Genomic DNA, 12786 nt, shown 5'->3' on the forward strand with positions numbered 1-12786 from the left:
TGATCCCATGAAAAAGAATCGATAGTTTTGTTCTTGCGTTCTTGGAATTCAATCAAACTTCAGAAGATTGGTTGATCCCATGACAAATAATTGATGGTTCTTTTCTTGCGTTCTTGAAATTCCATCAAACTTCAGATGATTGGTTTATCCCATGACAAAGAATCGATAGAGTTGGACTAAAATTTTGGAATTCTATCAAACTTCACATGATTGGTCGATCCCATAACAAAGAATCGATAGTTTTGTTCATGCGTTCTTGGAATTCCATAAAACTTCTGATGATTGGTCGATCCCATGAAAAAGAATCGATAGTTTTGTTCTTGCGTTCTTGGAATTCAATCAAACTTCAGAAGATTGGTCGATCCCATGACAAATAATCGATGGTTCTGTTCTTGCGTTCTTGGAATTCCATAAAACTTCTGATGATTGGTCGATCCCATGAAAAAGAATCGATAGTTTTGTTCACGCGTTTTTGGATTTCCATCAAACTTCAGATGATTGATCGATTCCATGACAAAGAATCGATATTTTTAACTTGCTTGTTGGAATTCTTTCAAATTTCAGTTGTGATTGGTCGATTCCCTGACAAAGAATCGATAGTTTTGTTCTTGCTTTTTTGGATATCCATTAAACTGCAGATGATTGGAAGTTCCCATGACAACGAATCGATAGTTTTGGTCATGCTTTCTTGGAATTCCATCAAACTTCAGATGATTGGTCGATCCCATGACAAAGAATCGATAGTTTTGGTATTAGTTTCTTGATATTCCATCAAACTTCAGTTGATTGGTCGATTTCTTGACGAAGAAATGATAGAGTTGGATTAAAAATCTTGGTATTCAATCAAACTTCTGAAGTTTGGTCGATCCAATGACAAAGAATCGATAGTATTGGTTTCGCTTTCAAGGATATCCATCAAACTTCATTAGATTCGTCGATCCTATGACAGAGAATAAATAGTTTTGTTATTGCGATCTTGGAATTTTATCAAACTTCAGATGATTGGTTTTTCCCATGACAAAGAATCGATCGAGATGGACACAAATTCTTGGAATTCCATCAAACTTCAGATGATTGGTCGAACCCATAACAAAGAATCGATAGTTTTGTTCATGCGTTCTTGGAATTCCATAAAACTTCTGATGATTGGTCGATCCCATGAAAAAGAATCGATATTTTTAACTTGCTTGTTGGAATTCTTTCAAATTTCAGTTGTGATTGGTCGATTCCCTGACAAAGAATCGATAGTTTTGGTCTTGCTTTTTTGGATATCCATTAAACTTCAGATGATTGGTCGATCCCATGACAAAGAATCGATAGTTTTGGTATTGCTTTCTTGAAATTCCATCAAACTTCAGATGATTGGTCGATCCCAGGACAAAGAATCAATAGTTTTGTTCTTGCGTTCTTGGAATTCAATCAAACTTCAGAAGATTGGTCGATCCCATGACAAATAATAGATAGTTCTGTTCTTGCATTCTTGGCATTCAATCAAACTTCAGAAGATTGGTCGATCCCATGACAAAGAATCGATAGTTTTGGATTTGCCTTGTTAAAATTCTATAAATTTCAGTTGTGATTGGTTGATTCCCGGAAAAAGAATCGATAGTTTTGGTATTGCTTTCTTGAAATTCCATAAAACTTCAGTTGATTGGTCGATTTCTTGACGAAGAAATGATATAGTTGGATTAAAAATCTTGGAATTCAATCAAACTTCAGAAGATTGGTCGATCCAATGACAAAGAATCGATAGTATTGGTTTCGCTTCCAAGGATATCCATCAAACTTCATTAGATTCGTCGATCCTATGACAAAGAATAAATAGTTTTGTTCTTGCGATCATGGAATTTTATCAAACTTCAGTAAATTGGTCGATCGCATGACGAAGAAATGATAGTTTTGGTCTTGCTTTCTTGGAATTCCATCAAACTTCAGATGATAGGTCGATCCCATGAAAAAGAATCGATAGTATTGGTCTTCTTTTGTTGGAATTCTATAAATTTCAGTTGTGATTGGTTGATTCCCTGAAAAAGAATCGATAGTTTTGGTCTTGCTTTCTTGGAATTCAATCAAACTTCAGTTGATTGGTCGATCCCATGACAAAGAATCGATAGTTTTGTTCACGCGTTTTTGGATTTCCATCAAACTTCAGATGATTGATCGATTCCATGACAAAGAATCGATATTTTTAACTTGCTTGTTGGAATTCTTTCAAATTTCAGTTGTGATTGGTCGATTCCCTGACAAAGAATCGATAGTTTTGGTCTTGCTTTTTTGGATATCCATTAAACTTCAGATGATTGGAAGTTCCCATGACAACGAATCGATAGTTTTGGTCATGCTTTCTTGGAATTCCATCAAACTTCAGATGATTGGTCGATCCCATGACAAAGAATCGATAGTTTTGGTATTGCTTTCTTGATATTCCATCAAACTTCAGTTGATTGGTCGATTTCTTGACGAAGAAATGATAGAGTTGCATTAAAAATCTTGGTATTCAATCAAACTTCAGAAGATTGGTCGATCCAATGACAAAGAATCGATAGTATTGGTTTCGCTTTCAAGGATATCCATCAAACTTCATTAGATTCGTCAATCCTATGACAGAGAATAAATAGTTTTGTTCTTGCGATCTTGGAATTTTATCAAACTTCAGATGATTGGTTTTTCCCATGACAAAGAATCGATCGAGATGGACACAAATTCTTGGAATTCCATCAAACTTCAGATGATTGGTCGATCCCATAACAAAGAATCGATAGTTTTGTTCATGCGTTCTTGGAATTCCATAAAACTTCTGATGATTGGTCGATCCCATGAAAAAGAATCGATATTTTTAACTTGCTTGTTGGAATTCTTTCAAATTTCAGTTGTGATTGGTCGATTCCCTGACAAAGAATCGATAGTTTTGGTCTTGCTTTTTTGGATATCCATTAAACTTCAGATGATTGGTCGATCCCATGACAAAGAATCGATAGTTTTGGTCATGCTTTCTTGGAATTCCATCAAACTTCAGATGATTGGTCGATCCCATGACAAAGAATCGATAGTTTTGGTATTGCTTTCTTGAAATTCCATCAAACTTCAGATGATTGGTCGATCCCAGGACAAAGAATCAATAGTTTTGTTCTTGCGTTCTTGGAATTCAATCAAACTTCAGAAGATTGGTCGATCCCATGACAAATAATAGATGGTTCTGTTCTTGCGTTCTTGGCATTCAATCAAACTTCAGAAGATTGGTCGATCCCATGACAAAGAATCGATAGTTTTGGATTTGCCTTGTTAAAATTCTATAAATTTCAGTTGTGATTGGTTGATTCCCGGAAAAAGAATCGATAGTTTTGGTATTGCTTTCTTGAAATTCCATAAAACTTCAGTTCATTGGACGATTTCTTCACGAAGAAATGATAGAGTTGAACTAAAAAACTTGGAATTCAATCAAACTTCAGAAGATTGGTCGATCCAATGACAAAGAATCGATAGTATTGGTTTCGCTTTCAAGGATATCCATCAAACTTCATTAGATTCGTCGATCCTATGACAAAGGATATATAGTTTTGTTCTTGCGATCTTGGAATTTTATCAAACTTCAGTAAATCGGTCGATCGAATGACGAAGAAATGATAGTTTTGGTCTAGCATTCTTGGAATTCTATCAAACTTCAGATGATTGGTCGATCCCATGACAAAGAATCGATAGTTTTGTCTTGCGTTCTTGGAATTCCATCAAACTTCAGATGATTGGTCGATCCCATGAAAAAGAATCGATAGTATTGGTCTACTTTTGTTGGAATTCTATAAATTTCAGTTGTGATTGGTTGATTCCCTGAAAAAGAATCGATAGTTTTTGTCTTGCTTTCTTGGAATTCCAACAAACTTCAGATGATTGGTTTATCCCATAATAAAGAATCGAGAGTTTTGTTCTTGCGTTCTTGGAATTCAATCAAACTTCAGATGATTGGTCGATCCCATGACAAAGAATCGATAGTTTTGTTCACGCGTTTTTGGATTTCCATCAAACTTCAGATGATTGATCGATTCCATGACAAAGAATCGATATTTTTAACTTGCTTGTTGGAATTCTTTCAAATTTCAGTTGTGATTGGTCGATTCCCTGACAAAGAATCGATAGTTTTGGTCTTGCTTTTTTGGATATCCATTAAACTTCAGATGATTGGAAGTTCCCATGACAACGAATCGATAGTTTTGGTCATGCTTTCTTGGAATTCCATCAAACTTCAGATGATTGGTCGATCCCATGACAAAGAATCGATAGTTTTGGTATTGCTTTCTTGATATTCCATCAAACTTCAGTTGATTGGTCGATTTCTTGACGAAGAATCAATAGTTTTGTTATTGCGTTCTTGGAATTCAATCAAACTTCAGAAGATTGGTCGATCCCATGACAAAGAATCGAGAGTTTTGTTCTTGCGTTCTTGGAATTCAATCAACTTCAGATGATTGGTCGATTCCATGGCAAATAATAGATGGTTCTGTTCTTGCGTTCTTGGCATTCAATCAAACTTCAGAAGATTGGTCGATCCCATGACAAAGAATCAATAGTTTTGGACTTGCTTTGTTAAAATTCTATAAATTTCAGTTGTGATTGGTTGATTCCCTGAAAAAGAATCGATAGTTTTGGTCTTGCTTTCTTGGAATTCCATCAAACTTCAGATGATTGGTCGATCCCATGACAAAGAATCGATATTTTTAACTTGCTTGTTGGAATTCTTTCAAATATCAGTTGTGATTGGTCGATTCCCTGACAAAGAATCGATATTTTTGTCTTGCGTTCTTGGAATTCTATCAAACTTCAGATGATTGGTCGATCCCATGACAAAGAATCGATAGTTTTGGACTTGCTTTGTTGGAATTCTTTAAATTTCAGTTGTGATTGGTTGATTCCCTGAAAAAGAATCGATAGTTTTTGTCTTGCTTTCTTGAAATTCCATCAAACTTCAGTTGATTGGTCGATCTCATGACGAAGAAATGATAGAGTTGGACTTAAATTCTTGGAATTCCATCAAACTTCACATGATTGGTCGATCCCATAACAAAGAATCGATAGTTTTGTTCATGCGTTCTTGGAATTCCATAAAACTTCTGATGATTAGTCAATCCCATAACAAAGAATCGATAGTTTTGTTCATGCGTTCTTGGAATTCCATAAAACTTCTGATGATTGGTCGATCCCATGAAAAAGAATCGATAGTTTTGTTCTTGCATTCTTGGAATTCAATCAAACTTCAGAAGATTGGTTGATCCCATGACAAATAATTGATGGTTCTTTTCTTGCGTTCTATAAATTCCATCAAACTTCAGATGATTGGTTTATCCCATGACAAAGAATCGATAGAGTTGGACTAAAATTCTTGGAATTCCATCAAACTTCACATGATTGGTCGATCCCATAACAAAGAATTCATAGTTTTGTTCATGCGTTCTTGGAATTCCATAAAACTTCTGATGATTGGTCGATCCCATGAAAAAGAATCGATAGTTTTGTTCTTGCGTTTTTGGAATTCAATCAAACTTCAGAAGATTGGTTGATCCCATGACAAATAATTGATGGTTCTTTTATTGCGTTCTTGAAATTCCATCAAACTTCAGATGATTGGTTTATCCCATGACAAAGAATCGATAGAGTTGGACTAAAATTTTGGAATTCTATCAAACTTCACATGATTGGTCGATCCCATAACAAAGAATCGATAGTTTTGTTCATGCGTTCTTGGAATTCCATAAAACCTCTGATGATTGGTGTCAGCGACGCGGGGCAGGGCCGCCGAATGGGCGCAGTCGGCCCTGCCGGCGCGCCTTCTCCCTATCACGAGGTCAGAGTCTTTTCTTCTGTGGCCAAAGTAGACTTTACAGGGTGCAGGGTGGACAAGAAGGGAAAATGCCCAGTTACTATACCATACCAGTTTATTGTAGATAGCAGCGACAGTACACAGCGTGGCTACCCAGAGGGACGAGCGGGGGAGCGAGAGAGTTACCCTCTTGCTCGTGTGCCGTCAGGAGAGCGAGTGCGTTGGTGCGAGCGGGTCGTGTGCTCGTGAGGGGGAGGCTCTGGCGTTGCCTTTATTGATACCTGAGTTTCTCCCTCCGCTCTCCCTTGTGGGTGCCCGAAAGTTAACGTAAATGCATATCGGTGCTGAACAATTATTAATGCGATCGTAATATCGTCAGGTAAAACCCTGACATCTCATTGGGGTTTGGTTTTTTGTTTTCTTTTTTTCTTAATTCTAACATTTGATTTATTTCCCGTGTTTACATTTTTATTTCGGACATAATTGTGTATTCATGTGTTTGTGTTGTTTGTGTGCCCTCATTACTTCAGTTTAATCTAATTTTTCTTTCAAATCTTAACTAAGTATGTATCAATGTGTAGATGTGTGTATGTGTGTGTCTTAGGTGTCTAACTTTCACTTTCGGAGATTTATATTAAACGTTAATTGTAATTAAATGGTAGAACACCTTCTACACCTCCAACCAGCAAAGAAAAAAATTGGCAAATTAGAGTTCGAAATTTACAAAACAATTTAAATAAAATGTGGAGCGCATGAAAAGATGAAAAAATTCTAGAGGAAAAGTGACAGGTAAATTATTTGCTCTCAACCAAGTGAGGTAAGTGGGAATTATCGGTCTTGAACGTTTAAGACAGCTGCATGTAGGAGCATAGTTGTTGGTTGCAAGCAAATCTTGGGGCGATGCTAGATGATTCTGTGGTCGTGAGTGATATATTATAACGGCGGCCGGATCTTCCAAGCCCTGAGGACTGAATGATGATTGGTGTGATGTTCCATGTGTGTAATCACACACGCTGCTGTAATCAGTTGACGAGGTTTTTTCCAGGATTTTACCCAAACTTCCTCGTTCTGAGTCAAATAGAGAGCAATTCTTCACAAATCAAATTACCACTATAAATGTTTAAAGTAATGAATTGGTTGGATGGTTTCTTTTTTTTTCTTGTTAATGAATCGCGATTTGAAATAAAGAAGAAAAGGAAATACTCCGATAGCAAAATGTTAATGTGGAATAAATTTAACGCTTAATGTGATATAATGTAACTTAATAAATTAAAGTATGCTAAGATCTGGCAAATGAATATCTATCTTAAATTTAAGTAAAATTAATAAGGAAACGATATTCGCGTTGTGTCCCTTGATTGCCTAATCTGAACAAAACAAAGAAAACTTCTTGAACACGTTTGAAAGGCTGTCCGTTTTGTTACCTTGGAAAGTGAAAAAAAATTGCTTATATCTAATTTGGACAACCGTTTGCTGAGATAGAATGAAAATGAATACAATTCTTCGTCGTTAAATTAAAGAAATATACCGAACATAATAATATAACACTCGCGTCCGTTGCACTATGAGTAAATGTCATTGTTTTGGTTATAGCACTGCACAACACTTGTTTGTCATCTTTTCGAAAATGTCGTACTGTCTGGGTCCATTTGTTGTGGAATGGCAGAGTCACAATAGTCTTTGGCTGGAAGGCTTCTAATTTTCCAGGGGTCATCTGTTTCAGGTACCACTTCAAAACGGACCGGGCGCGCTTGTTAAAGTTGTGGCTTCTTTGATTTTCCAGGGGTCTGCTTTTTCGTGTGCCACATCCTTATGGTCAATTCCAGAGTTTCGTTTAGGAGTTACTCTCTGTGACTGCTTCTTCGGGTTATGTGCCCATAAGTGGAATATAGGTACAGTGGAAAGTATTTACAGGAAATGGCACTAAATGTACGTTGCTTTGTTTGTCTGTGAACTTTAAAAAAAAACTTCTTACTGGTGCCTTAAAATTAAAAATTTCAATTCCATCGTGAGAAACATATGAAAAAATTATATTATAAACAAATCGGAAAATAAAACGAAAGAAAAAAAAATTAAATGCTTGCAGAAAATGATTATAGTACAAAATCAATGTCTATCAAATTCTAGTGTTGTATCCAAATTAAATAATTTGTCTTGAATATGAATTATTATTATATAAAGCTCAACGATATACTCTTTTTTCTAAGCGTTTAAAATTATTATTTATATCCATAAACTTGGAACTTAATTTGAGCAGCTATATAGCATACATGAATATTCTTGAAAATGTTGAAAAATACATTAATTAACTGCTAAATCCATTAATTCCATTTTTCTCTGTTATTTCTTGTTTTGCTGCTTTTTGGCAAGATTAGTCATTTTGTGTTGATGAGGGTGTTCTACTGTGTTCTAGAGTAGAGTTGCTGAATTAGGGGAAAAAAATGTGGCATAGAGTTTAAGCCATGAAAGTGTGTGTGTTTTGTTTTGAAATGATCATTCCGTCCGATTGAACCGTGTATTCTGTGAGTGGTGGGCTCGTTAAAAAAAATTTATTCTCTCTAAGGTTATTTAATATTGCTGCAATATATGGTTTTGTTAGAAGATATAAAGTGAGAATTTGGTGATACACAATTTATTTAATTATGAAGGTGTATTAATTCTTTGACCTCCGTGAATTAAAAAAAAGAACGAAATTTATTTGTGATTTTAGTGGTGATTTTTTGTATTATTGCTCAAGTGTGTGTGAATTTAATTTCATATTAATATGTCGGTTTTCTCACGTGTTGGTTTTTTTTTGTGTCAGTGTGTTGTATTTACGTTTCAGGCACAACTGTGGTGTATTATGTTTGTGGAAATGTCTTCTTTTTGAGTGTTTCTATTATGTTGAGTCTATTATTTGTCGTACCGGCGGGATTGCTATAATGGCTGAATTCAATAGGTTTATTGCACAATGTGAAAAATGATGTTATTCTTAAAATGTGGTATAATGAAAATGCAAACGAAATCATTCCAATTAAACTTAATGTTGCCAACTTAATTTGATTGTGTATGATCAGTATGATATGGGATAATATATTCAATTATGCCAAAAAAAATTTAGAATTTATTTTTTACAGTCTGAATTGGTTTTTATTTACGCTCACCTAGTTGTTGAATTTAATTGTTTTTGGATATACTTTGAAACAACATTCGTAGAAAAGAGCAAAAAAGGTAGATATCTGTTTGAGAGACTCAAATTTGTTGAACTCGAATTATAAGCTGCCGTTAACCGTGATCTGATTTTTTTCTTGATGGGAAGCAAGTCTAATGTAGTCAATATACAATTACTGGAAACATCGTTGGGCTGCTGTAAATTTTACAAAGTATATTAGTTTTGTTCAATTTCATTGCTGGTATTTACTCAAAATTTAATCAAATCTTCTATTTTGTAATTAATAAAAATAACTCATTAATGGAAATTAATCAATTTGATATTATATTTTAAATATTAAACATCTATTTTTTTTTTCAAAAGATAAATAACTTTAATATCTGTGCCATTGTTATACTCTTAGGTAAAATTTAAATTATCGTTGGAAATGCTCAGTATTTCGAAATTATTAATTCAACTTGTTATCTTATTTACAATAATCTAGCTTTTTAATTTATTTCTTAAATCAATTCAACTCTCAAAACTCTTTAAACTCAAGGCTACTCAAAATTAATTCTCTACCTGATTATTGCTTTAACATGAGCATTTCAAAGAATCTGAAAAGAATACGAAATTAAACTGAAAATAAAATTTAATTAGAACAGAACAGGGAGTTAGGGGAGATGCACGACTTTTCTTGTAGTAATCGTCGAGACTAATTGTTTATATTTACAAGTATTGACATTGACAATGTTGATACCCTTTATTTTTTTGAAAAAAAATTGTAACCGTAAATTGTATTAGAAATGTGTGGTGAATTTTTTGTATAATGTCACAAAAATGTTTTATGTTTGCTACACTCTGCCTCTGCGTACATTATTGCTGTTGCATGCCTAACCGGGAGTAATTTTCTATTATGTTAAACCAACGCTACCGCCGCCGCCGCCGCGTGTCTGTTTCTATTTCTCTGTCTCTGTCACTTATGTCATGCTATGCTAAAAAATCTCTCAAGATTACAAAATCTGCTTTGCTAATAACTATCTTTTTTTTCTAATTATGTTTCCAATGAAATTAATTTTTTTTTTCTTTAAGTGCGGGTTCACTGGACTATTATTCAACTCGGCTAAATAATAAGACCAACAATCAGTCATAATTATTATCAACTTGGCTGCTCACGCGTTGCAGTAAGTTGAAATACTCATGAGATTTTAGTAATTTTTATTTGCCTTCTGCCTATATTAGCAGTCAGAAATCCTCAGGCTAAGATCTGTGTTTTGCTGGCCATGCAAAAACACAGGACTAGATTTGCCAAGTGACTTCCAAACGTTAATAAAGTCCAGTCTCCCAAAATTTATCAAACTATGAAAATTGCAAAATGATTGAATAATTAATATTTTTTTTTATGAAAATTTAATATCTTTTAATTTATTAAATGAAAAAAAAGATAAAGGATCGTGAGTTGTTCGAATTTTAAAATTGATTTGAGTGATATGGTTTATTGAAATCGAAGTGATTCTATTAAATTATGCTAAAAGGCTTCCAATCACGGAATTGATTTGAATTAAAAGTTACGTTAGCATTGGGGTTTCGTTGAGAATTTTAATAAAATAAATTAAATTTTCTTATGGCTGGCTGGCGCGCGGGAATGGGGGGGGGGTTAGGCGCTTTTTGTTTAACTCTCTTTTTGCTATTAAATGAATATCTGATTGCATATTCATTATAATTTCTTGATTTGAGCAGTGAGAAGGGTGTCATGTCAATACTCTATTAATAACTAAAATATATATACACATTCCATGTTTAATTGAAGTACCTTGTCTTTAATGCTAAATCAATAGAACTCATCAGAGAAGCGATTTAATGGGATTCGCCATTTATCAGAGGGATAAATACTTTTAGAATTGCCTTCTTTTTTTTGGCTTCATGTATTCTTTCTATTCCAACAAAATAAACAGTTCTTTGCTTCAGACCTTAAGGTTTAGTCACGTATGTATACGCCTTGTTATATTGGTGAGTTTCCTGGTGGTTCGAGGTGGATATTTTACGCTCAATTTCTCTTTTTCCTCCTTGTCGCGCTTAATGCTTTGACTTTACATTCTACAAAAGTGTCCCTTTGATCGCTTTGAGAAAACTAGACTCGAGAAATATCTTTACTCATTGAGTATCATATTCATAACTTTTATAAATTATCGCCACTTTGTTTTGAACCTTTTTCCTTTAATATCGTGAATATCTAGAAGTTCGTCTCGTTTTGTGTCTACCATGCTCACACGTACCGTTGAGGTATATTGGAAAAGTATACCAAAAAATTAGAGTTTCGAAACACATATTATGTTCACCTTGATGGTGCAAATAAGCCGCTGCTTTTATCGCAACATACATACTCATTATTTTCTTTTTATTTTCACGAAATTCTGTGAAATTTCCACAACTTTTAATTTCCTATGCAGGGTTTAACGCTGTGATAACTCATTCTTTACTTGTCATTTCTCTTCAATCATTATCCAAAAACCGTGTGTTTCCGAAATGTAACCAAGATATAAAAAAATTCAATTTTGTGACATACTATCTCGCTTCTGTCCTGTAACCGTCAATTGCAACCACTAATTATTAAAGAAATGAAACAGTTGACCTCTTTAAAACTAATATAAAAAAATTTGCGCGCTCTTAAAATTAAGATAAAAAATCGAATTTGAGTCAACTGCCCGATTGGCCGGAATTTTCTGCCCACGTTGGAAGATTGAGGTATTGTTAACCTCAAATCTTGACCAAGTGTGTGTCGCGTAATGAAAAATTAAATAAAACCGCGACTAATATTTGTGTTGCCCTAGGAGTATAAACTAACAATTGGATTTATCTCCTTCTTGGTTCTGAATCACGGGAAAGCTTTCTGCACTTTATTATTAAACCTAATTGCGTGTTCCTGCCATATTAATTCATTACTTAAAACTTAATGTATGGGTATTGAGTATTGTGTTCATATTAAAACAGAGAAATAAGAATGTGACAAAAATTAAATACATTAAGAAATCGTAATAATAGATGAAAGAGCAGAATGTATCAATGCTTCATAAAAAGATAGGAATTTTTTAGCTTTGTAAGAACTTAACAATAACATTTTTTTTTGTATAGAACCAAGCACAAAGGTATCTCATGGTTAATTGTTCGCTTGACCTTCTAAAACAGATGTGTTTCGTTTGTCAGAGGGCGAGCGTGAGATTTTCTTTAGTGGGCGGTCGGTCTAATTCTTTAAAGGGGGGGAAAAATTTGTCCTTTTTTTACGACAAAAGATTACTGCGATACAATGTCTCTTGTGCTGCTTTGATCCTCTTAAAATAGGGTTCTTTGACCTGTATGAACTTAAAGCTTTAATGTCTTGCTGCTTCGTGAGAACTATTTAGAGGCTTTTGAATTTGAAAGATGACAAAGGTTTATTTATTTATGAACTCTAGGTTGGGGATATTTTTTAAAGAAAAGTTATTTTTGTATGAGGAAGAAAGTTGGAACTCCTGGTGATATAGGTTCTAAACCTCTTTGTTGTTAATGATGTAACTTGGATGATATACAGAGAGTTCGTGGGAAATGGATTTGAGGAAAATTGATTGACATTGGTGGTTTTTGGTGACCTTTAGGGGAGTAGGATTTTATTTAGAATATTTTTTGAATAAAAATTGCGCCGCCTGTAATGAGAATTTGTGAAGTAAAGGTTTTCATGCTGTGTGCTATTGTTTGCTAACGTTTGAAGCTTTATATTACTCTTTGTGCTGGCGAGTGAAAAGTTAAGGGACGGGGGGTTACTTGGCATTGACTTGGTTCATTGACCTGGATTAATATAATACACATTCAT

This window comes from Cloeon dipterum, unplaced genomic scaffold (assembly GCF_949628265.1).
Source record: "Cloeon dipterum unplaced genomic scaffold, ieCloDipt1.1 scaffold_10_ctg1, whole genome shotgun sequence".
Lineage (NCBI taxonomy): Eukaryota > Metazoa > Arthropoda > Insecta > Ephemeroptera > Baetidae > Cloeon > Cloeon dipterum.